The sequence below is a fragment of the Phyllobates terribilis genome, unplaced genomic scaffold, assembly GCF_046119375.1.
Source record: "Phyllobates terribilis strain yellow unplaced genomic scaffold, ASM4611937v1 Scaffold_361__1_contigs__length_1927384, whole genome shotgun sequence".
NCBI lineage: Eukaryota > Metazoa > Chordata > Amphibia > Anura > Dendrobatidae > Phyllobates > Phyllobates terribilis.
Window position 1 is genome coordinate 1,845,590 of NW_027363121.1, and position 17,508 is coordinate 1,863,097.

The 17,508-nt window shown below is 44.2% G+C and overlaps 8 non-coding genes and 3 pseudogenes across 8 annotated transcripts; all 11 read right to left on the reverse strand.

Moving 5' to 3' along the window:
- Positions 1-403: 403 nt before the first annotated feature.
- LOC141222832 (U2 spliceosomal RNA) lies at positions 404-596 on the reverse strand. The gene has a single exon (XR_012290582.1). It is a non-coding gene; the product is annotated as a U2 spliceosomal RNA (small nuclear RNA).
- Positions 597-1,066: 470 nt separating this feature from the next.
- LOC141222339 (U2 spliceosomal RNA) lies at positions 1,067-1,205 on the reverse strand (annotated as a pseudogene).
- Positions 1,206-2,320: 1,115 nt separating this feature from the next.
- LOC141222833 (U2 spliceosomal RNA) lies at positions 2,321-2,513 on the reverse strand. Its single transcript, XR_012290583.1, has one exon. It is a non-coding gene; the product is annotated as a U2 spliceosomal RNA (small nuclear RNA).
- Positions 2,514-2,983: 470 nt separating this feature from the next.
- LOC141222340 (U2 spliceosomal RNA) lies at positions 2,984-3,122 on the reverse strand (annotated as a pseudogene).
- Positions 3,123-4,237: 1,115 nt separating this feature from the next.
- On the reverse strand, positions 4,238-4,428 carry LOC141222672 (U2 spliceosomal RNA). The gene has a single exon (XR_012290432.1). It is a non-coding gene; the product is annotated as a U2 spliceosomal RNA (small nuclear RNA).
- A 1,115-nt stretch (positions 4,429-5,543) lies between these two features.
- Positions 5,544-5,734, reverse strand: LOC141222732 (U2 spliceosomal RNA). The gene has a single exon (XR_012290488.1). It is a non-coding gene; the product is annotated as a U2 spliceosomal RNA (small nuclear RNA).
- A 1,115-nt stretch (positions 5,735-6,849) lies between these two features.
- LOC141222673 (U2 spliceosomal RNA) lies at positions 6,850-7,040 on the reverse strand. The gene has a single exon (XR_012290433.1). It is a non-coding gene; the product is annotated as a U2 spliceosomal RNA (small nuclear RNA).
- Positions 7,041-8,155: 1,115 nt separating this feature from the next.
- Positions 8,156-8,373, reverse strand: LOC141222309 (U2 spliceosomal RNA; annotated as a pseudogene).
- A 6,070-nt stretch (positions 8,374-14,443) lies between these two features.
- LOC141222734 (U2 spliceosomal RNA) lies at positions 14,444-14,634 on the reverse strand. The gene has a single exon (XR_012290490.1). It is a non-coding gene; the product is annotated as a U2 spliceosomal RNA (small nuclear RNA).
- A 1,115-nt stretch (positions 14,635-15,749) lies between these two features.
- LOC141222735 (U2 spliceosomal RNA) lies at positions 15,750-15,940 on the reverse strand. Its single transcript, XR_012290491.1, has one exon. It is a non-coding gene; the product is annotated as a U2 spliceosomal RNA (small nuclear RNA).
- Positions 15,941-17,055: 1,115 nt separating this feature from the next.
- LOC141222674 (U2 spliceosomal RNA) lies at positions 17,056-17,246 on the reverse strand. The gene has a single exon (XR_012290434.1). It is a non-coding gene; the product is annotated as a U2 spliceosomal RNA (small nuclear RNA).
- Positions 17,247-17,508: the final 262 nt, after the last annotated feature.

Here is a 17,508-nt window from a genome sequence, read left to right on the forward strand (position 1 = left end):
TTTAAAAGGCTGCTGTTGATAACAAGGGCATTTGCTAAATAGATGGTGTGTGTGCAACAATATACTGAAAGGTCAATTATATTGTGCAGCTTATCTCACCACCTGTAGTTATTTAGGTGAAAGCTCCAAAATGCTTGCCTAATATGTCTGTTTATCCAAAAGGAAGTAAAAAGGGAGAGCTAGAAAGATAGCATTGCATCACATTACATGGCAATGCAATGCACAGTTGCTGAAGTTGAACCAAAATGAGCTTGTAATCTGGCTTCTGCAACTTTGAACATGAAAAATCCAATGAGGAGAAGAAAAGCAAAGCCAAAGAGTCCATCCCAAAATCCGACAAACAAGCAAAATGAACAAAAAACATTGAATTCAATTCTTTCTGATTTTAGAAACTGCATTAAAGAAGGGGTGCACCGGTCCTGGAGATACTGCAATACCAGGTCAATGCGTGGAGTGGACAGAGCAAGCTCTTTTTCCATCTCCCTGTTCTAAAAATCCATTTAATATATGGTCCCCAGATAGGGGACGTATCAGATATTAAACTGATAAGAACAGATTTTTTGATTGAATATATCTTTTATTAGCACAAAAAATAAGTTAACAGACAGTGTACAGTGCCGCAGCCCAGTACACCCAGAATTCTACATCATATTTACATAGCATGAGGATACGACGCACTAACTAGACACATCACACCCCTATGCTACACAAAACACTCAATCTGAAAGAAAAAGCATGTCAATCAATACAGTACGACGAACCGTGATAAGGGATGGGGATTGGGAAAAAGGGGATGGGGAGGGGAAAATCACAGGCCCGAAGCTTTATTGAAAGAAAAGACACATAAGGGGAGAGGGGGAGGAGGGGTTTAGTCCTCATCCTCGTCCTCCGGACCGTCCTCGATGGAATAGTCTCTGAGCAGGCTGTGGATCAGCCTGCGGCAGTCCTGGATGGACATCCTCTCCCTCCTCAAGATGAGCCGGTTCCTGGCGACCCAAACGGCATCCTTGAAGCAGTTCATAAGGCGCCAAGCCTCCTGGATGGCTCCGACGGTATGAACCCCAGGGAAGAGTCCATAAAGCACAGAATGGTGCGATAGGCTCGCCCTGGGGACAGAGTTCCTCAGGTCGTCCTCAAGGGCAGTCAACAGGCGCTGTGCAAATCAGATACTACACTTGATCTTAGCCAAAAGGCCGAGAAGCGATAACCAGAATTGGTTTCAAACTACGGAGCCACCCAAGGATCCTGAAAAGTCCATTTGTGGAGATGAGCTCCTGGACTCCCGTTAAGAAGACATGTTGTCAACCTCTAGATCCCTTACATGCCTGCACTTTTCGGCTTGCTGCTGCTGCAATCCACGCGTTTTAGATCTGCATAACTCCACCTCTTTAAACACAGCACCTTCACCCCCTGCTGTTCCCACCCGCCTCAACACCGTTGGAAGGGAGGAGAACCAATTAAGGCGGGGGGTGGGGTGGAACGAGCAGCTGTCTACCCTTAGCAGGAGGGCTCCTGATTACATACCTCTCCTGCTGCTGCTGCTGCTGGCTGTCCAGCAGCAGACTGAAGGTGGCTGCTGCTGTGCACAGGTATATAAAGGCTCAGAGCCTATTATGACACGCGCAGCCAGCGTTCCATTGCCACATTCCATCTACTGCAGGCAGGATACCTGGCTGGCTGAATGTCGCTGAGAAGCTCACAGAGACCGCCATAAGCAACAGTTTAACAGAATGCCACAGACTAATCAACCAAACTTTTTGGGTTGGGTTCTCTTTTATAGTCTGCAGGCATTAAATGAAAGAAGTCAGTGTTCCAGCAGAAGGAGACAACGTTTCAGAAAAGGCATTGTAGCAAACCAAAAAAGAAATTTTAAGCGCAGCAGAGTAACCAGCGCACATACCTGTTAGCTCAGGTGAGTTTAAAAGGCTGCTGTTGATAACAAGGGCATTTGCTAAATAGATGGTGTGTGTGCAACAATATACTGAAAGGTCAATTATATTGTGCAGCTTATCTCACCACCTGTAGTTATTTAGGTGAAAGCTCCAAAATGCTTGCCTAATATGTCTGTTTATCCAAAAGGAAGTAAAAAGGGAGAGCTAGAAAGATAGCATTGCATCACATTACATGGCAATGCAATGCACAGTTGCTGAAGTTGAACCAAAATGAGCTTGTAATCTGGCTTCTGCAACTTTGAACATGAAAAATCCAATGAGGAGAAGAAAAGCAAAGCCAAAGAGTCCATCCCAAAATCCGACAAACAAGCAAAATGAACAAAAAACATTGAATTCAATTCTTTCTGATTTTAGAAACTGCATTAAAGAAGGGGTGCACCGGTCCTGGAGATACTGCAATACCAGGTCAATGCGTGGAGTGGACAGAGCAAGCTCTTTTTCCATCTCCCTGTTCTAAAAATCCATTTAATATATGGTCCCCAGATAGGGGACGTATCAGATATTAAACTGATAAGAACAGATTTTTTGATTGAATATATCTTTTATTAGCACAAAAAATAAGTTAACAGACAGTGTACAGTGCCGCAGCCCAGTACACCCAGATTTCTACATCATATTTACATAGCATGAGGATACGACGCACTAACTAGACACATCACACCCCTATGCTACACAAAACACTCAATCTGAAAGAAAAAGCATGTCAATCAATACAGTACGACGAACCGTGATAAGGGATGGGGATTGGGAAAAAGGGGATGGGGAGGGGAAAATCACAGGCCCGAAGCTTTATTGAAAGACAAGACACATAAGGGGAGAGGGGGAGGAGGGGTTTAGTCCTCATCCTCGTCCTCCGGACCGTCCTCGATGGAATAGTCTCTGAGCAGGCTGTGGATCAGCCTGCGGCAGTCCTGGATGGACATCCTCTCCCTCCTCAAGATGAGCCGGTTCCTGGCGACCCAAACGGCATCCTTGAAGCAGTTCATAAGGCGCCAAGCCTCCTGGATGGCTCCGACGGTATGAACCCCAGGGAAGAGTCCATAAAGCACAGAATGGTGCGATAGGCTCGCCCTGGGGACAGAGTTCCTCAGGTCGTCCTCAAGGGCAGTCAACAGGCGCTGTGCAAATCAGATACTACACTTGATCTTAGCCAAAAGGCCGAGAAGCGATAACCAGAATTGGTTTCAAACTACGGAGCCACCCAAGGATCCTGAAAAGTCCATTTGTGGAGATGAGCTCCTGGACTCCCGTTAAGAAGACATGTTGTCAACCTCTAGATCCCTTACATGCCTGCACTTTTCGGCTTGCTGCTGCTGCAATCCACGCGTTTTAGATCTGCATAACTCCACCTCTTTAAACACAGCACCTTCACCCCCTGCTGTTCCCACCCGCCTCAACACCGTTGGAAGGGAGGAGAACCAATTAAGGCGGGGGGTGGGGTGGAACGAGCAGCTGTCTACCCTTAGCAGGAGGGCTCCTGATTACATACCTCTCCTGCTGCTGCTGCTGCTGGCTGTCCAGCAGCAGACTGAAGGTGGCTGCTGCTGTGCACAGGTATATAAAGGCTCAGAGCCTATTATGACACGCGCAGCCAGCGTTCCATTGCCACATTCCATCTACTGCAGGCAGGATACCTGGCTGGCTGAATGTCGCTGAGAAGCTCACAGAGACCGCCATAAGCAACAGTTTAACAGAATGCCACAGACTAATCAACCAAACTTTTTGGGTTGGGTTCTCTTTTATAGTCTGCAGGCATTAAATGAAAGAAGTCAGTGTTCCAGCAGAAGGAGACAACGTTTCAGAAAAGGCATTGTAGCAAACCAAAAAAGAAATTTTAAGCGCAGCAGAGTAACCAGCGCACATACCTGTTAGCTCAGGTGAGTTTAAAAGGCTGCTGTTGATAACAAGGGCATTTGCTAAATAGATGGTGTGTGTGCAACAATATACTGAAAGGTCAATTATATTGTGCAGCTTATCTCACCACCTGTAGTTATTTAGGTGAAAGCTCCAAAATGCTTGCCTAATATGTCTGTTTATCCAAAAGGAAGTAAAAAGGGAGAGCTAGAAAGATAGCATTGCATCACATTACATGGCAATGCAATGCACAGTTGCTGAAGTTGAACCAAAATGAGCTTGTAATCTGGCTTCTGCAACTTTGAACATGAAAAATCCAATGAGGAGAAGAAAAGCAAAGCCAAAGAGTCCATCCCAAAATCCGACAAACAAGCAAAATGAACAAAAAACATTGAATTCAATTCTTTCTGATTTTAGAAACTGCATTAAAGAAGGGGTGCACCGGTCCTGGAGATACTGCAATACCAGGTCAATGCGTGGAGTGGACAGAGCAAGCTCTTTTTCCATCTCCCTGTTCTAAAAATCCATTTAATATATGGTCCCCAGATAGGGGACGTATCAGATATTAAACTGATAAGAACAGATACTACACTTGATCTTAGCCAAAAGGCCGAGAAGCGATAACCAGAATTGGTTTCAAACTACGGAGCCACCCAAGGATCCTGAAAAGTCCATTTGTGGAGATGAGCTCCTGGACTCCCGTTAAGAAGACATGTTGTCAACCTCTAGATCCCTTACATGCCTGCACTTTTCGGCTTGCTGCTGCTGCAATCCACGCGTTTTAGATCTGCATAACTCCACCTCTTTAAACACAGCACCTTCACCCCCTGCTGTTCCCACCCGCCTCAACACTGTTGGAAGGGAGGAGAACCAATTAAGGCGGGGGGTGGGGTGGAACGAGCAGCTGTCTACCCTTAGCAGGAGGGCTCCTGATTACATACCTCTCCTGCTGCTGCTGCTGCTGGCTGTCCAGCAGCAGACTGAAGGTGGCTGCTGCTGTGCACAGGTATATAAAGGCTCAGAGCCTATTATGACACGCGCAGCCAGCGTTCCATTGCCACATTCCATCTACTGCAGGCAGGATACCTGGCTGGCTGAATGTCGCTGAGAAGCTCACAGAGACCGCCATAAGCAACAGTTTAACAGAATGCCACAGACTAATCAACCAAACTTTTTGGGTTGGGTTCTCTTTTATAGTCTGCAGGCATTAAATGAAAGAAGTCAGTGTTCCAGCAGAGGGAGACAACGTTTCAGAAAAGGCATTGTAGCAAACCAAAAAAGAAATTTTAAGCGCAGCAGAGTAACCAGCGCACATACCTGTTAGCTCAGGTGAGTTTAAAAGGCTGCTGTTGATAACAAGGGCATTTGCTAAATAGATGGTGTGTGTGCAACAATATACTGAAAGGTCAATTATATTGTGCAGCTTATCTCACCACCTGTAGTTATTTAGGTGAAAGCTCCAAAATGCTTGCCTAATATGTCTGTTTATCCAAAAGGAAGTAAAAAGGGAGAGCTAGAAAGATAGCATTGCATCACATTACATGGCAATGCAATGCACAGTTGCTGAAGTTGAACCAAAATGAGCTTGTAATCTGGCTTCTGCAACTTTGACCATGAAAAATCCAATGAGGAGAAGAAAAGCAAAGCCAAAGAGTCCATCCCAAAATCCGACAAACAAGCAAAATGAACAAAAAACATTGAATTCAATTCTTTCTGATTTTAGAAACTGCATTAAAGAAGGGGTGCACCGGTCCTGGAGATACTGCAATACCAGGTCAATGCGTGGAGTGGACAGAGCAAGCCCTTTTTCCATCTCCCTGTTCTAAAAATCCATTTAATATATGGTCCCCAGATAGGGGACGTATCAGATATTAAACTGATAAGAACAGATACTACACTTGATCTTAGCCAAAAGGCCGAGAAGCGATAACCAGAATTGGTTTCAAACTACGGAGCCACCCAAGGATCCTGAAAAGTCCATTTGTGGAGATGAGCTCCTGGACTCCCGTTAAGAAGACATGTTGTCAACCTCTAGATCCCTTACATGCCTGCACTTTTCGGCTTGCTGCTGCTGCAATCCACGCGTTTTAGATCTGCATAACTCCACCTCTTTAAACACAGCACCTTCACCCCCTGCTGTTCCCACCCGCCTCAACACCGTTGGAAGGGAGGAGAACCAATTAAGGCGGGGGGTGGGGTGGAACGAGCAGCTGTCTACCCTTAGCAGGAGGGCTCCTGATTACATACCTCTCCTGCTGCTGCTGCTGCTGGCTGTCCAGCAGCAGACTGAAGGTGGCTGCTGCTGTGCACAGGTATATAAAGGCTCAGAGCCTATTATGACACGCGCAGCCAGCGTTCCATTGCCACATTCCATCTACTGCAGGCAGGATACCTGGCTGGCTGAATGTCGCTGAGAAGCTCACAGAGACCGCCATAAGCAACAGTTTAACAGAATGCCACAGACTAATCAACCAAACTTTTTGGGTTGGGTTCTCTTTTATAGTCTGCAGGCATTAAATGAAAGAAGTCAGTGTTCCAGCAGAAGGAGACAACGTTTCAGAAAAGGCATTGTAGCAAACCAAAAAAGAAATTTTAAGCGCAGCAGAGTAACCAGCGCACATACCTGTTAGCTCAGGTGAGTTTAAAAGGCTGCTGTTGATAACAAGGGCATTTGCTAAATAGATGGTGTGTGTGCAACAATATACTGAAAGGTCAATTATATTGTGCAGCTTATCTCACCACCTGTAGTTATTTAGGTGAAAGCTCCAAAATGCTTGCCTAACATGTCTGTTTATCCAAAAGGAAGTAAAAAGGGAGAGCTAGAAAGATAGCATTGCATCACATTACATGGCAATGCAATGCACAGTTGCTGAAGTTGAACCAAAATGAGCTTGTAATCTGGCTTCTGCAACTTTGACCATGAAAAATCCAATGAGGAGAAGAAAAGCAAAGCCAAAGAGTCCATCCCAAAATCCGACAAACAAGCAAAATGAACAAAAAACATTGAATTCAATTCTTTCTGATTTTAGAAACTGCATTAAAGAAGGGGTGCACCGGTCCTGGAGATACTGCAATACCAGGTCAATGCGTGGAGTGGACAGAGCAAGCTCTTTTTCCATCTCCCTGTTCTAAAAATCCATTTAATATATGGTCCCCAGATAGGGGACGTATCAGATATTAAACTGATAAGAACAGATACTACACTTGATCTTAGCCAAAAGGCCGAGAAGCGATAACCAGAATTGGTTTCAAACTACGGAGCCACCCAAGGATCCTGAAAAGTCCATTTGTGGAGATGAGCTCCTGGACTCCCGTTAAGAAGACATGTTGTCAACCTCTAGATCCCTTACATGCCTGCACTTTTCGGCTTGCTGCTGCTGCAATCCACGCGTTTTAGATCTGCATAACTCCACCTCTTTAAACACAGCACCTTCACCCCCTGCTGTTCCCACCCGCCTCAACACCGTTGGAAGGGAGGAGAACCAATTAAGGCGGGGGGTGGGGTGGAACGAGCAGCTGTCTACCCTTAGCAGGAGGGCTCCTGATTACATACCTCTCCTGCTGCTGCTGCTGCTGGCTGTCCAGCAGCAGACTGAAGGTGGCTGCTGCTGTGCACAGGTATATAAAGGCTCAGAGCCTATTATGACACGCGCAGCCAGCGTTCCATTGCCACATTCCATCTACTGCAGGCAGGATACCTGGCTGGCTGAATGTCGCTGAGAAGCTCACAGAGACCGCCATAAGCAACAGTTTAACAGAATGCCACAGACTAATCAACCAAACTTTTTGGGTTGGGTTCTCTTTTATAGTCTGCAGGCATTAAATGAAAGAAGTCAGTGTTCCAGCAGAAGGAGACAACGTTTCAGAAAAGGCATTGTAGCAAACCAAAAAAGAAATTTTAAGCGCAGCAGAGTAACCAGCGCACATACCTGTTAGCTCAGGTGAGTTTAAAAGGCTGCTGTTGATAACAAGGGCATTTGCTAAATAGATGGTGTGTGTGCAACAATATACTGAAAGGTCAATTATATTGTGCAGCTTATCTCACCACCTGTAGTTATTTAGGTGAAAGCTCCAAAATGCTTGCCTAATATGTCTGTTTATCCAAAAGGAAGTAAAAAGGGAGAGCTAGAAAGATAGCATTGCATCACATTACATGGCAATGCAATGCACAGTTGCTGAAGTTGAACCAAAATGAGCTTGTAATCTGGCTTCTGCAACTTTGAACATGAAAAATCCAATGAGGAGAAGAAAAGCAAAGCCAAAGAGTCCATCCCCAAATCCGACAAACAAGCAAAATGAACAAAAAACATTGAATTCAATTCTTTCTGATTTTAGAAACTGCATTAAAGAAGGGGTGCACCGGTCCTGGAGATACTGCAATACCAGGTCAATGCGTGGAGTGGACAGAGCAAGCTCTTTTTCCATCTCCCTGTTCTAAAAATCCATTTAATATATGGTCCCCAGATAGGGGACGTATCAGATATTAAACTGATAAGAACAGATTTTTCCTTTTTTTTATTTCTTCTTTTTTTTTTTTTTCCTCAGATTAAGACCCACATTAATTTATGCATCATAGCGCATATTCACATAACGGGTTCTCAAATCATCATTCGGAAAAACAAAAACAAAATCCCAAAAAACACAACCCTGCAATTAACTGTTACTTACTGTAAGAAGTCCAATGTGAAAAGTTCCAGAGTGCCTCTGCTGCTGTCTCACCATACTTCTTTTTATCCAATAAATAGGCATAAAACAGTCTAGCAAGAAAAATCTTTCTGCATTCCATGGGGGAAAAAACAATCTTTTTAAAAATCACCAAATTCCGAACGTCCCATAAAACCTCTTTATATATGACAAAAATAATCCAGCTTGCCCGCTTCCTTTGCGAGTACTTAAAATCTTGACCTATTAAAATCCTTTCAAAATCGAAACAATGAAAACCAACTAAAGCAACAAACATACGTGACAACAAGGTAAAAACTTTTTTAGCAAAAAAACAGTCCCAAAAAATATGCTGTATTGTTTCCACCTTATTGCAACCTTCCCTAGGACATAGTTCTTGAACCTTTATCCCCCGGTCATTCAAAAAAGCTCTTGTTGGCAAGCATCCATGCAACGCCATCCAGGTTACATCCTTCTGTCTGTTGCTGATTCCACGCATGAAAAAAAGCTTCCACACCTGTCCAGACTGTGCATTATTACAAAACGGCACATCACATAACATCTCCTTCTTCTTAATACCTGAGACAATCAGTTTTTTGTCCGGTCTAACCATGGAGCTTATCCCATTTTGATCATAGAAGGACCTAAGCACCACATAAAAAAACGGTATCACAAACGAAACTGGTTTTCTTAAATCCTTCTCACACCAGCTCCATTTCTGGAAAAGCCGTCCTGCTAAATATTTGCACATGTCCGCAGTCCTGTTATTGCACTGGGATAATTTATAAATGTTCAAAAAATAATGCATTCTTAAAAATAAGTCAATGTTAGGAAAATCACAACCCCCATTTTCCACAGAACACATAACCATTCCTCTTCTTAGTTTCTCCATTTTGGATCCCCAAAAAAACACAAACAGTTTCCTTGTCACTCTCTTTGTCCAAAGCACAGCAGGTGGGAAAATCAAAGCAGTGTACAGCAGAAGCGGGAGAATCACAGACTTGATTACCAGCACTTTCCCTCTCAGCGACAGGTTCCTTAGTTTCCAAAAGTTCAACTTCTGATCCATTTTGTCTTCTAGAATCTTCAGGCTGCTTTTCCCTTTCAGTTCCTTCTCAAAGATGACACCAAGAACCTCAATTTCCTCCCTACTCTCCACTCCTGCCACGTTAACCTCAACCTGCCTCCCAAAGTTACAAAGCTGGCACTTTCCCCAATTCACCGCCATACCAGCCACACAACAAAAAATCCTTACGTGCAAATTCACTCTATTGAGATCCGCCTGTGAACCACAAGTAAAAACAATATCATCCATATAACTTAAAGACTTGACTGGACCCCCGGATCCCCCAGGAATAAAAACACCAGCCACACACTTGTCAACTTGCACACTTTTTAAAAGGGCCTCCACCACACAGATAAAAAGAATTGGTGACAGGGGACAACCCTGCCTAACTCCCGATAAAATATTAAAACTGGAACTCACATGCCCATTAACTAAAATCTGGCTACTGACCCCACAATAAAAACTCTTAATGACCATCAATAATTTATCCGGAACACCAAGGTGACTTAAAGCAGAGAACAAAAATCTATGTGATATTTTATCAAAGGCTTTCTCCAGGTCCACCGACTGTAACAAAAGAGCATTCTTATTCAAATTAGCCTGATAAATTAAGTCTCTTAGAAGCAGCAAATTATCTGAAATTTTCCTACCAGGCACTGCACATGCCTGATACTCCCCCACCATATCACCTATCACATCTGCCAGTCTACCAGCCACAATTTTAGAAATAATTTTGTAATCACTGTTTAACAATGTTATGGGCCTCCAATTTTTAATATCCCTCATGTCCCCTTTCTTATGAATCAGCGTAACAATCCCCCTACGCATAGAAACCGATAAAATCCCATGAGTAAAACCATATTGCACCACCCGGGAAAACTCCACACCTATAATATCCCAAAATCTAACATAAAATTCAGCAGGAAGACCATCACAGCCTGGCGTCTTGCCTTTCGCCAAGCCATCCACTGCCCGTCTAATTTCATCTTTCCCAACCTCCTCACTTAAAAACCCAATTTTCTCCTCAGGAATATTATTAGTTAATACTTTGCAATAATCATTAATTTCCGCATCACTGGCTCTACTATCGTTAGAGAAGAGTGTTTCATAAAAGGAAAGAATACTGCCAATCATCTCATCCCCAGATACCTCCCCTGCAGGAGAAAAAACAGACTTAAAAACCCCTTTAGGTTTAAAACATTTTTTAAAAAAGTATCTCGAACATTGCTCATTTTCCTCCATGTGCTTTATTTTTGCCTTAAACATAATAGTCTTCCCTTTTTCAATAAGTATCTTCTTCAGTTCGTCCTTCAAATCTGCAATCTCTTTATCCACCTCCATCCCCGCTCTCTTAAACTTATGGAGTACTTCCAATTTTGAAATAACAGCAGCATCATGATCCCTTTTGGCTTTCGCTCTCCTAAAACACACCCCTTTAAAATAACATGCAAATTTCTCCTTAGCCCAGTCCCACCACTCTAGCAAATCTTTAAAAAGGTGCTGTTCAGACACACAAGACAAAAACACTTTATTAAAACCAACCTTAACACTCTCCTCTTCCAGCAGGCTTACGTTCAGCTTCCAGAGTCCCTTTCCAAAAGCCAGGGACTCAGCTATACACAGATCTACCACTATCATCTTGTGGTCAGAAAAAGTCGTCATCACGTGGTTGCACTTGGCCACCTTAATCCCTTCAGACATAAAAAAATAGTCAATTCGGGAAACACTACGTCCACTGTCTGATATGTATGTGAACTTATCACTTGGCCCAACCATCAGACCAGCATCCGTGTAGCGTAAATCCTGCACAATCTGATTTAAAATATTAGACGTAACATCAGTCCTACCTTCCGTAGAGCTCTTACGATCTTTTGCGGATCTGACACAATTAAAATCTCCAGCCACTATAGTGAAGTCTCTGCCTGGTAAAAACAACTTTAGAGACTCCAAAAACCCAACTCTTGCTTGTTTATCAGCAGGGGCATAAACATTAAAAACCCGTACCCGCTGACCTAAAAAATCCACTAATAAAAACAAACATCTCCCAGGTATGATTACTTTAAACTCTAAAACCTTTAGACTGGAATTACACAGTAAAATGCCCACCCCTTCATTCCTGTTTTCTGAGCATGGGGACCAAAAAGATTGCCCCTTATTCCACTCACTCTCATGCGGGGCAGATTTAATTACACATTCCTGCAGACAGACAATATCTGCATTCACACTCTCAATGTACTCCAGTATCCCTGCTCTCCTACAAGCAGAACCAATCCCTCGTACATTCAGAGAAGCAACACACAACGCCATCATAACAACAGGAAAAAATCTCCACCATACCCGATCCATCATGAACCAGGAGAAAACCCACTCCTGCCACCCACTTTTCTACGTATATCAGGCGACTCAGAACTCGAGTCCCTGTTAGAATAACCTGGTCTTAGGGAGACTGGATCTTCCTGCCCCCCAGACCAACACCCCTCCACCTTACTTCTTTTAATCACGGAGGCATAACTCTCCTCCTTGCCATCATCTTCCTCCTCATTTTCACTCCAATCACTGTTAACCCTATCACGCTGCTGAGGGGTTATAGTTCCATCCGAATCAGAATCCTCCTCCTCCAAAACCTCCATTTCCTCACCCCCATCTCTTCCCAAAACAGGATTCACTGACTCCGCCATATTAGACAAATCCATCCCATCACCCGGGCCATGCACATCAGCTACTTTGTTTATTACTTCCAGCCCCTCCCTCAAACCAACTTTCTTCTGGCTCCACCCCTTTTCCTCCATCTTGGGCACCGCATGGTCTCTTCCCCTACCACCATCTTGTTTTTGGCTTTCCCCCTCTGAGTCTGAGCCTTCGCCCTCCTCCCCACTTTCCTGCCGAGTCTTCTTCTGCCTCTCTTCAGCGTCCACCTGTGACCTAGGAATCTGAGCCCACAATCTACATTTCCTTGCAAGGTGATCTGCATGTCCACACAAATCACACACCTTATTCATTGGGCAACCACTTGCAACATGCCCAGATTTCCCACAACCTCTACAAACATCACCTTGCACTGGACAATCTTTCTGAACATGTCCAAACTCATGACACTTCCTACAATATTCCATCTGTCCATTATAAAAACAAAATCCCCTTTCTCCTCCGATAGAAAACTGTGCAGGAATGCTCTTGGCACCCCCAATAGCTCTATCATCCGGTCTCAGTTTTACAACATATCTCCTCTTGCCATTTAGATAATTGTATTTGTTCTTCATTCTTCCCAAAAATTTAACCTCACTACAATACCGAGCAAAAAAATTGGAAACAGTCTCATCCGGAACTTTAGGGTTATACATGTGCACAACCACATACTTATATGTCTGCTGGAACAGAGGTTCCAGTGCAATAAACTCTAGGCATTTCAATTCCTTTTCTTCCTTCATTCGTACCAACTCCATGTAGACTCTCTGGCAAATACTCAAAGAAACAAAAGTGATATCATAAATTCCTTGTTTCTGAAAATCCTGCAGTGCCAATACATCCGTTACCTTCAAGCCATTAATGTTCTTCAAGACATCAACGCAAACTTGGTCCAAACCGATTTCTCCTTCATGACCTGCAGCCACCTTCAGACGGACCGAGTCCTCTAATCCACGTGTTTTCTCCACCATTTTTACAGCAGATAAACACAATCGCCGCTCAATCGCACACTAGGGCCCCACAAGGGGGAACCCCAGTCACAACTGCCCTCCAAACAACACCAGCAGCAGAAAACCACCACTGATCTTGCCAAAAGGCCGAGAAGCGATAACCAGAATTGGTTTCAAACTACGGAGCCACCCAAGGATCCTGAAAAGTCCATTTGTGGAGATGAGCTCCTGGACTCCCGTTAAGAAGACATGTTGTCAACCTCTAGATCCCTTACATGCCTGCACTTTTCGGCTTGCTGCTGCTGCAATCCACGCGTTTTAGATCTGCATAACTCCACCTCTTTAAACACAGCACCTTCACCCCCTGCTGTTCCCACCCGCCTCAACACCGTTGGAAGGGAGGAGAACCAATTAAGGCGGGGGGTGGGGTGGAACGAGCAGCTGTCTACCCTTAGCAAGAGGGCTCCTGATTACATACCTCTCCTGCTGCTGCTGCTGCTGGCTGTCCAGCAGCAGACTGAAGGTGGCTGCTGCTGTGCACAGGTATATAAAGGCTCAGAGCCTATTATGACACGCGCAGCCAGCGTTCCATTGCCACATTCCATCTACTGCAGGCAGGATACCTGGCTGGCTGAATGTCGCTGAGAAGCTCACAGAGACCGCCATAAGCAACAGTTTAACAGAATGCCACAGACTAATCAACCAAACTTTTTGGGTTGGGTTCTCTTTTATAGTCTGCAGGCATTAAATGAAAGAAGTCAGTGTTCCAGCAGAAGGAGACAACGTTTCAGAAAAGGCATTGTAGCAAACCAAAAAAGAAATTTTAAGCGCAGCAGAGTAACCAGCGCACATACCTGTTAGCTCAGGTGAGTTTAAAAGGCTGCTGTTGATAACAAGGGCATTTGCTAAATAGATGGTGTGTGTGCAACAATATACTGAAAGGTCAATTATATTGTGCAGCTTATCTCACCACCTGTAGTTATTTAGGTGAAAGCTCCAAAATGCTTGCCTAATATGTCTGTTTATCCAAAAGGAAGTAAAAAGGGAGAGCTAGAAAGATAGCATTGCATCACATTACATGGCAATGCAATGCACAGTTGCTGAAGTTGAACCAAAATGAGCTTGTAATCTGGCTTCTGCAACTTTGAACATGAAAAATCCAATGAGGAGAAGAAAAGCAAAGCCAAAGAGTCCATCCCAAAATCCGACAAACAAGCAAAATGAACAAAAAACATTGAATTCAATTCTTTCTGATTTTAGAAACTGCATTAAAGAAGGGGTGCACCGGTCCTGGAGATACTGCAATACCAGGTCAATGCGTGGAGCGGACAGAGCAAGCTCTTTTTCCATCTCCCTGTTCTAAAAATCCATTTAATATATGGTCCCCAGATAGGGGACGTATCAGATATTAAACTGATAAGAACAGATACTACACTTGATCTTAGCCAAAAGGCCGAGAAGCGATAACCAGAATTGGTTTCAAACTACGGAGCCACCCAAGGATCCTGAAAAGTCCATTTGTGGAGATGAGCTCCTGGACTCCCGTTAAGAAGACATGTTGTCAACCTCTAGATCCCTTACATGCCTGCACTTTTCGGCTTGCTGCTGCTGCAATCCACGCGTTTTAGATCTGCATAACTCCACCTCTTTAAACACAGCACCTTCACCCCCTGCTGTTCACACCCGCCTCAACACCGTTGGAAGGGAGGAGAACCAATTAAGGCGGGGGGTGGGGTGGAACGAGCAGCTGTCTACCCTTAGCAAGAGGGCTCCTGATTACATACCTCTCCTGCTGCTGCTGCTGCTGGCTGTCCAGCAGCAGACTGAAGGTGGCTGCTGCTGTGCACAGGTATATAAAGGCTCAGAGCCTATTATGACACGCGCAGCCAGCGTTCCATTGCCACATTCCATCTACTGCAGGCAGGATACCTGGCTGGCTGAATGTCGCTGAGAAGCTCACAGAGACCGCCATAAGCAACAGTTTAACAGAATGCCACAGACTAATCAACCAAACTTTTTGGGTTGGGTTCTCTTTTATAGTCTGCAGGCATTAAATGAAAGAAGTCAGTGTTCCAGCAGAAGGAGACAACGTTTCAGAAAAGGCATTGTAGCAAACCAAAAAAGAAATTTTAAGCGCAGCAGAGTAACCAGCGCACATACCTGTTAGCTCAGGTGAGTTTAAAAGGCTGCTGTTGATAACAAGGGCATTTGCTAAATAGATGGTGTGTGTGCAACAATATACTGAAAGGTCAATTATATTGTGCAGCTTATCTCACCACCTGTAGTTATTTAGGTGAAAGCTCCAAAATGCTTGCCTAATATGTCTGTTTATCCAAAAGGAAGTAAAAAGGGAGAGCTAGAAAGATAGCATTGCATCACATTACATGGCAATGCAATGCACAGTTGCTGAAGTTGAACCAAAATGAGCTTGTAATCTGGCTTCTGCAACTTTGAACATGAAAAATCCAATGAGGAGAAGAAAAGCAAAGCCAAAGAGTCCATCCCAAAATCCGACAAACAAGCAAAATGAACAAAAAACATTGAATTCAATTCTTTCTGATTTTAGAAACTGCATTAAAGAAGGGGTGCACCGGTCCTGGAGATACTGCAATACCAGGTCAATGCGTGGAGCGGACAGAGCAAGCTCTTTTTCCATCTCCCTGTTCTAAAAATCCATTTAATATATGGTCCCCAGATAGGGGACGTATCAGATATTAAACTGATAAGAACAGATACTACACTTGATCTTAGCCAAAAGGCCGAGAAGCGATAACCAGAATTGGTTTCAAACTACGGAGCCACCCAAGGATCCTGAAAAGTCCATTTGTGGAGATGAGCTCCTGGACTCCCGTTAAGAAGACATGTTGTCAACCTCTAGATCCCTTACATGCCTGCACTTTTCGGCTTGCTGCTGCTGCAATCCACGCGTTTTAGATCTGCATAACTCCACCTCTTTAAACACAGCACCTTCACCCCCTGCTGTTCACACCCGCCTCAACACCGTTGGAAGGGAGGAGAACCAATTAAGGCGGGGGGTGGGGTGGAACGAGCAGCTGTCTACCCTTAGCAGGAGGGCTCCTGATTACATACCTCTCCTGCTGCTGCTGCTGCTGGCTGTCCAGCAGCAGACTGAAGGTGGCTGCTGCTGTGCACAGGTATATAAAGGCTCAGAGCCTATTATGACACGCGCAGCCAGCGTTCCATTGCCACATTCCATCTACTGCAGGCAGGATACCTGGCTGGCTGAATGTCGCTGAGAAGCTCACAGAGACCGCCATAAGCAACAGTTTAACAGAATGCCACAGACTAATCAACCAAACTTTTTGGGTTGGGTTCTCTTTTATAGTCTGCAGGCATTAAATGAAAGAAGTCAGTGTTCCAGCAGAAGGAGACAACGTTTCAGAAAAGGCATTGTAGCAAACCAAAAAAGAAATTTTAAGCGCAGCAGAGTAACCAGCGCACATACCTGTTAGCTCAGGTGAGTTTAAAAGGCTGTTGTTGATAACAAGGGCATTTGCTAAATAGATGGTGTGTGTGCAACAATATACTGAAAGGTCAATTATATTGTGCAGCTTATCTCACCACCTGTAGTTATTTAGGTGAAAGCTCCAAAATGCTTGCCTAATATGTCTGTTTATCCAAAAGGAAGTAAAAAGGGAGAGCTAGAAAGATAGCATTGCATCACATTACATGGCAATGCAATGCACAGTTGCTGAAGTTGAACCAAAATGAGCTTGTAATCTGGCTTCTGCAACTTTGAACATGAAAAATCCAATGAGGAGAAGAAAAGCAAAGCCAAAGAGTCCATCCCAAAATCCGACAAACAAGCAAAATGAACAAAAAACATTGAATTCAATTCTTTCTGATTTTAGAAACTGCATTAAAGAAGGGGTGCACCGGTCCTGGAGATACTGCAATACCAGGTCAATGCGTGGAGTGGACAGAGCAAGCTCTTTTTCCATCTCCCTGTTCTAAAAATCCATTTAATATATGGTCCCCAGATAGGGGACGTATCAGATATTAAACTGATAAGAACAGATACTACACTTGATCTTAGCCAAAAGGCCGAGAAGCGATAACCAGAATTGGTTTCAAACTACGGAGCCACCCAAGGATCCTGAAAAGTCCATTTGTGGAGATGAGCTCCTGGACTCCCGTTAAGAAGACATGTTGTCAACCTCTAGATCCCTTACATGCCTGCACTTTTCGGCTTGCTGCTGCTGCAATCCACGCGTTTTAGATCTGCATAACTCCACCTCTTTAAACACAGCACCTTCACCCCCTGCTGTTCCCACCCGCCTCAACACCGTTGGAAGGGAGGAGAACCAATTAAGGCGGG